The following is a 7,231-nucleotide window of genomic DNA, read 5'->3' as shown; positions in this document are numbered from 1 at the left end:
ATTCTTGCCACCTCTTCTTAATATCTTCTGCTTCTGTTAGGTCCATACCATTTCTGTCCTTTATCAAGCCCATCTTTGCATGAAATGTTCATTTGGTATCTCTAATTTTCTTGAAGAGATCGCTAGTCTTTCCCATTCTGTTGTTTTCTTCTATTTCTTTGCGTTGATCGCTAAGGAAGGCTTTCTTATCTCTTCTTGCTATTCTTTGGAACTCTGCATTCAAATGAGTATATCTTTCCTTTTCTCCTTTGCTTTTCGCTTCTCTTCTTTTCACAGCTATTGGTAAGGCCTCCTCAGGCAGCCATTTTGCCTTTTTTGCATTTTAAACACCTCACAGACAAGCAAATATTAAAATCTGGCACTTGAATTCCACTCTGTCACAGTATGAGCAGTTGGCTAAAGAACTAAGAGATCTTATTAAGAAGTTAAGTGCATTATTTAAATGAAACTCCTATCATAACCCTCTCAGTCTGTAGCAACAATGAAATTTGCAAAAATGCTGCTCATCCCACTTTTTTTTTCTTGGTTAATTTTACCAGTGTTCATTAATTTTCATTCTAGAAGGCCAAAAGGCAAAAAAAGTGCAAACAGTGAATTTCAGAAAGATATTCATTTCTCGGGAATAAAAGGATATCTGTTTCTCATTCTCCAAAGTCAATTGGTTGCAGAAAGGGGGATTCCTTTCCAGGGCCTGAAACTAGGCTCTTGTCTAACACTTGGAAATGAATTGTCCAAGGAGACACATATGCTGACAAAGCAAGAAATTTTATTGGCAAAGGGCACCCAGGTGGAGAGCAGTAGGGTAAGGGAACCCAGAAGAATAGCTCTGCCACATGGCTCGCAGTCTCGGGTTTTATGGTGATGGGATTGGTTTCCGGGTTGTCCTTGGGCAATCATTCTGACTCAAGAGTCCTTCCTGGTGGTGCACGCCTTGTTCAGCCAAGATGGATGCAAAAGAGAAGGATTCTAGGAGGTGGTCAGACATGTGATGTCTCCTTTAGACCTTTCCCGAACTCTTCTGGTTGGTGGTGGCTTATTAGTTCTGTGTTCCTTATCAGGACCTCCTATCATAAAACAACTCATGCACATAGTTACTATGGTGCCTGGCCAGTGTGGGCGGTTTCAGTCAGTGTGCTTCCCCTAACAAATTTGGAATCCAAAGTCATTATGGCATAGTGACAATATGTATGTTTATAATGGCAAGGGTATAATAATTCAAAAATACGTTAAGATATTTGAAAAACTACTGTGATTAACAGATGTTATTAAAATGTTGTTGACAGTGAAATACTATTTCCTTTCATAGTCACAGGCCCTGATAGTTCATATAGAATAATGGAATAGGTATTATGGAAGGTAGAGAATAAATAAGCTATAACATCAAGCATTAAATAAAATCTAGAAATTTCATGACTAATTAAACTTAAAAACAAACAGAAGTAACTAAATACCTACTTAATTCTTACCCACCTGTTTGTTGTTTTATTTTAACTAGAATGAAAAAAAAAAAAAAAAATCTTTTTCCCTGTAAAAAAGAGTTGAAGATGACTATTAGCTAAAATAGAATCTAAAAATTACAAATAGTCTGCCAAAACTGCATTTAGGGGTATTTTGTTTAGCAAAGGAGGGTGATATTTGACTTCAGAATGTGTCCCTTTTTTATTCTCGGCCAACAAGAGGCACAAAGTACACAAAGTAGCTGGGGGAAGGGGGGAGGGGGCATGGAAGGAAAAGAATTAAGGGTGTTCTGCATGATAATGCCAAAATCTAACTTCATTGTGAAAGTGGCAGCCTTGTAAATTATGGCGGCAATTAGGAATACATTTCTCTTCCTCCACTAGGTTTAGAATGTACTGTCTCTGAGAATAAATGTTTGTCATTTGGGAAATGTGTTTGGGTGTAAGACTCAGCAGTTACCTTGTACATGCTGCTGGCTGCTGCTAAGTCGCTTCAGTCGTGTCGGACTCTGTGAGACCCCAGAGACGGCAGCCCACCAGGCTCCCCTGTCCCTGGGATTCTCCAGGCAAGAATGCTGGAGTGGGTTGCCATTTCCTTCTCCAACGCACGAAAGTGAGAAGTGAAAGTGAAGTCGCTGAGTCGGGTCCAACTCTGCGACCCCATGGACTGCAGCCTACCAGGCTCCTCCATCCATGAGATTTTCTAGGCAAGCGTACTGGAGTGGCTTGCCATTGCCTTCTCCAACCTTGTACATAGTGACAAATAAATACGCGTCTGAAACTCGTGCTGTTGGTGAAAACTCTAAGAGGAGTTGACTTGCAGAGCCCACGCGAGCCCTGAGAAAGGTGCTTACGTCCCCAGACTGTCCCTAGAGTGCCAGAGCACTACTGACTGAATACTGTGGAGAAAGGTACTACATCGTGAGGGTAGCAGGGGCTGCTTATTAAAGGAACCATGACAATAAAGGGTTAAGTTTCCCCAAAGGAAGATAATAACAATTTATAAAGCTCAGTGCAACTCAAGAAGAAAGGGAGCCTTTTATTGTTTGTTGTCATTGTCATTTTTGTTTTTTGAATGCGTACCTAAGTAAAGGAGAGTAAAGTTACCTCAAGTGAGGTAGGCATGTAATTGGACACATCTATGAGATTATGGAGCTGCTTTTCTCTTAAGTTATTAAGAAATTCCTATTTAGGATTAGTTTCCTTCCCAAAATTGTGTCTTTTTTGTTTTATTGAAGTTCGGATTTTATTTAAACTCATACTACTTTAGTTGTGCTTCTATAAAGAGAAATAGATAGGGAAGTGTAAAAGAAAAATAGCACTCGACTAGTTAAACAAGAGGACTTTATTCAAGGTTATTGTGGTAGGGGAGAAAGAGTTCTATAGTAGGGGAGAGACACTGAACACAACTCCACTGAAACAAAAGGCAGACAAATTTTGAAGCCCTGGGGAGATCTGGGGGACATTGTTTGAGAGGCTGGTCAATGTGATCAGGCCATCTATATTTGATAACTGGTGGTCACTGAAGTTAGTTTTTTTACCCTCCCACCGAGACTGGCACACAGGGGCATTGGCTTTCTTGATTATATTTCAAAGAAATGGCTCCCAGGTCCTTGAGAAAAGCATTCCTGGGTTGTAGAAGATTTATATCTCAAAGGAGCAAAGAAAGAAAAGTTAAAATCACAAGTTTTCTAAAGTAAGTGCTCTAAGTAAAGGGAGATCAGGTGCCTAGAGTTAAAAAGAAATCTTTCTAAAGTTGAGTCAAACTGAGGAGAACCTTAAGGCCATCTCAACAGAGGTAAAGCGAGGTGTGACACACCTTTACATACCTCTCCTTTTTTGAAGTGATTGAATCCAGGAGTTGCAGACAGAAACTAGCATCAAGGTGAGCTTGTTGTAATGAGGCTGAAAGGAAGGAAGTACCAGAGGGTTGTGAAGTATTATTTCATCTGTACCCTAGAAGAAGGATAAAATAAATTCTTTTTTTTTTTTCTGAATATTTTCTAGCAGACATTAACTCTTGGAAAGGATATGGAAGAAAGCTGAGAATTAGGCTATAACAAAATGTATTATCTCTTTCTGATAATGGAAATACAGTGGTGCACCACAGAGAGAAAGCAGTGTCTCCCAGGAGAGAGGAATATTTTATCATGAAGTTATTAACATAGATTGGCATATAGTTATAATAAAAAGTAGGAAAGCTTTTCATTGGTTTTATTATTGTGTTGAAATTATCTGCAGATGTGCATTCTTTATTACCTACACCAGAGACAGACTGCCCCACTCTTGGCTCCCCACTGAGAAATAATACAGACATTCACTCAAGAAACAGTTATTGAGGTTCTAGTTGCTTTTGATCCCTGTTTTGAATAGAAAGGATGAAAAAATGACCATGAGAAACTTCTCAGTAAGCTAACTGTATGAAGGATTACAGAGGAGGTAAAGTGTGGTTACAGTCTGGTATGGTAACTGTTATGATGACAGGTCAGTAAATCAGGAGACCTGGTGTTGGGGCAAGGAATAACAACTTTATTTGTAAAGCCAGGAGGTCAGAGAAGATGGTGATTAATGTCCTAGAGGACCATCTTACCAGGCTCTGAATGCTCTTTTCTTTTATACAACAAGGACAGAGGAGGTAAGGAGGTAATGTCCACTAAGTTGGAGCTTCAGGGTGTTATTTACAAAACAACAACAAAAAAGTTCAATATGTTTCAAACATTGTGATAGATGCTGTTAGACAGCAGAATTAGAAGCCTATTATTTCAGCCATCCATGCTTTAAAATGTGGCAATATTAAACTGAATTAAGAAAAATCATAACAAAGTTCTAAAATTTTTCTACAATAAGACAAATTTAGCACAGATAATCCCCCAATAAGTAATCTCATAGAATAAAGGCTGAACTCTTTAGAATAGCCAAGACGTGGAAGCAACCTAAATGTCCATCAACAGATGAATGGATAAAGAAAATGTGGTACATGTCCACAATGGAATAGTACTTAGCCATAAGAAAGGGATGAAATAATGCCATTTGTAGCAACATAGATGGACCTAGAGGATATCCTACTAAATGAAGTAAGCCAGACAGAGAAAGACAAATATCATATGTTATCGCTTACATGTGGAATCTTAAAAAAAAAAAAAATGATACAAGGGCTTCCCTAGCAATCCAGCAGTTAACACTCCATGCTTCCAATGCAGGGGGTGTGGGTTCAATCTCCAGTCAGGAAATGGCACATGGTGTGGTCAAAAAATAAAATTTAATTTTAGAAAGATACAAATGAACTTATTTACAAAACAGAAATAGACCTACAGATATAGAAAACAAATTTATGGTTACCAAAGGGGAACGTTGGAAGGGAGAGATGAAGTTTGGGATTAACACACACACACTAGTATATGTAAGATAGATAACCAACAAGGACCAACCATCCAACAATACAGCATAGGGAACTATACTTGATATTTTGTAACGACTTATAAGGGAAAATAATCTGGAAAATAATATAGATAGATAAATACATACCTGAATCACTCCCTGATGGCTCTATATGTCTGTGTGCTCATCTGTGTCTGACTCTGTGGCCGATGTTCTGTAGCCCACCAGGCTCCTCTGCCTGTGGAATTTTCCAGGCAAGAATACTGGAATAGGATGCCTTTTCCTCCTCCAGGGGGTCTTCCTGATCCAGGGATCAAGCTCACTGGGAAGCCCTCCCTGGTGGCTCAGTGGTAAAGAACCTGGCTGCCAATGCAGGAGACATAGGTTCAATCCCTGGGTCAGAAAGAGCCCCTGAGGGAGGAAATGGCAAGCCACTCCAGTATTCTTGCCTGGGAAATCCCATGGACAGAGGAGCCTACACGCTATGAGGTCTCAAAAGAGTCAGCTGAGACTAACAACACAACTGTGCTATATACCTGAAACTAATACAACATTGTAAAGCAACTATACTTCAATAAAAACTTAATTTAAAAAAGAGTGAACTATCATATAAATGAATGAAGCTGCTTAAATGATGAGCAATTTTAAAAATGTAGTCCACTGGGATAAGAAGATATAGTAGACCATTCACAAGCCAAAAGAATATTGTTAACAATGTTAGAGCAAACCAGGCAGTAGATGGGCATCTGTTTAATGGGATATCTCAGTTAAGTAACATAAATTATTGATCAGATGGCCAACTGATCTGAAAGAAAATCATTTTTATATATCATACTCCTCACATATATTCAATACAGAAAATATCAAAGCAACTAAGGTTATTGGCATATGTAAGTGATAAAAGAATAAAATAGCATGGGCCAGTATCCCAATTTTAGGCACTGCTACATTTAACGTCCATTTTTTAACTTTTCAATACCTTATCATTGTACAAAGGTATAATAATTTTATGTTGCCAAGGAATGATGCTTATGACCCAAAGAAATTTAAGCTAATATCCCAAGTTACCCTTCTAAATGCCTTGTCCTTTCTGTTTCCTAAAATACTTAATACTCAAACAAGGTCAGTTCAGCCAGGCAAAATTTGTACTAGCTAAATATTTAAAAAAAAAAAAAAAAGGAAATAGCACATGGAAAATGAATTTAAATTTTAGAAAGATAGTGACATTTGCTATGTTTGTAAATTTATCAGTAATAACACAATAAACCATCCAAACCTATTAGATACCAAATTCTCTGATATGATAAATGACAATTGTTTAGTAGAGTTAACCTAAAGATTTTTTTAAACAGAGAGTAGGGCAATAACTTGCAGGTTTATAAGTGAAGAAAAAAAGATTGTAGCAATCTATGGTCTTTCCTTCTTTTCTTTTTTTTAAAATTCTCTCTCTCACTCTCATTCTTTTTTATAACTCAAATCTGAAATAGCAGAATGTTAAGAGCAGAATTTAGATGCTCATTTACATACATTTGCATCACTGGGGAAGACTTTTGCAACCAAATCAACAAATTAATACAATATTCTTCCTATATTATACTCTGCAATAAGAGGCTGTAATGTGTGATTAAAAAAAGATACTAGTAAGGGTCATTGAATAGAGTTACTGACAAATCAGTAAAAACAACTTTTATTAGAGCAAAGGTAACTCCTGTTTCTTCAGGTGTAACACATTGTTTGATGAGAGTTTTAATCCAATGTCAGATAAGTGTAACAAGGTGGAATTCTCAGGACAGAGGGAGAATCCAGCATTAAGGGAAATTCTTACCATCTTATGTGTGTTTGTGTGTTTACAGAGTATATATGCAGAGTGTGAAAATAAATTGCATACCAAAAGAATGTCTTATGCTTTATAGACTCTGAAATGGTCCTTGTTTTACTCCTCATGAAATAACCCTAAATGACACTTATGCCACATTAGTATGTTATATGCAAAAATATTTTCTAGTAGTATTAAGAAATTCATAGAAACCAAACTGATGCCTTGTTGCAATTCAAAGCAGTTTTTAGTCCAAATGACAGACTAAAAACAATACGCCATTAAATTGTTGGGACAACTATTAAATGACTCTGGATTTTAATTTTTAATACTAATTTTGAAATGTAATTGGTGAGGTTTCTGTTCAAATCACACAATAAACCCTGTTTCATTAGTCTCCTAACTTTTCTAAATGAGGAGGGCAGAAAGAAGACAGGGGAAGGGAGTGGAAACATTGCCTTGAACATATAAATGGACTCTGGGGAACATTCTTTGAGTTCAGAAAGCAAGAATCAGAAATCCCTGACCCAAGAACGAAAATAGCACTTCACTGGAAGAAGAAAAGTGTTTGCAATGCAGC

Source organism: Bos taurus, chromosome 8 (genome assembly GCF_002263795.3).
Source record: "Bos taurus isolate L1 Dominette 01449 registration number 42190680 breed Hereford chromosome 8, ARS-UCD2.0, whole genome shotgun sequence".
NCBI lineage: Eukaryota > Metazoa > Chordata > Mammalia > Artiodactyla > Bovidae > Bos > Bos taurus.
The sequence above is the reverse complement of the archived record's forward strand: the minus strand, read 5'-3'. Positions refer to the sequence as shown.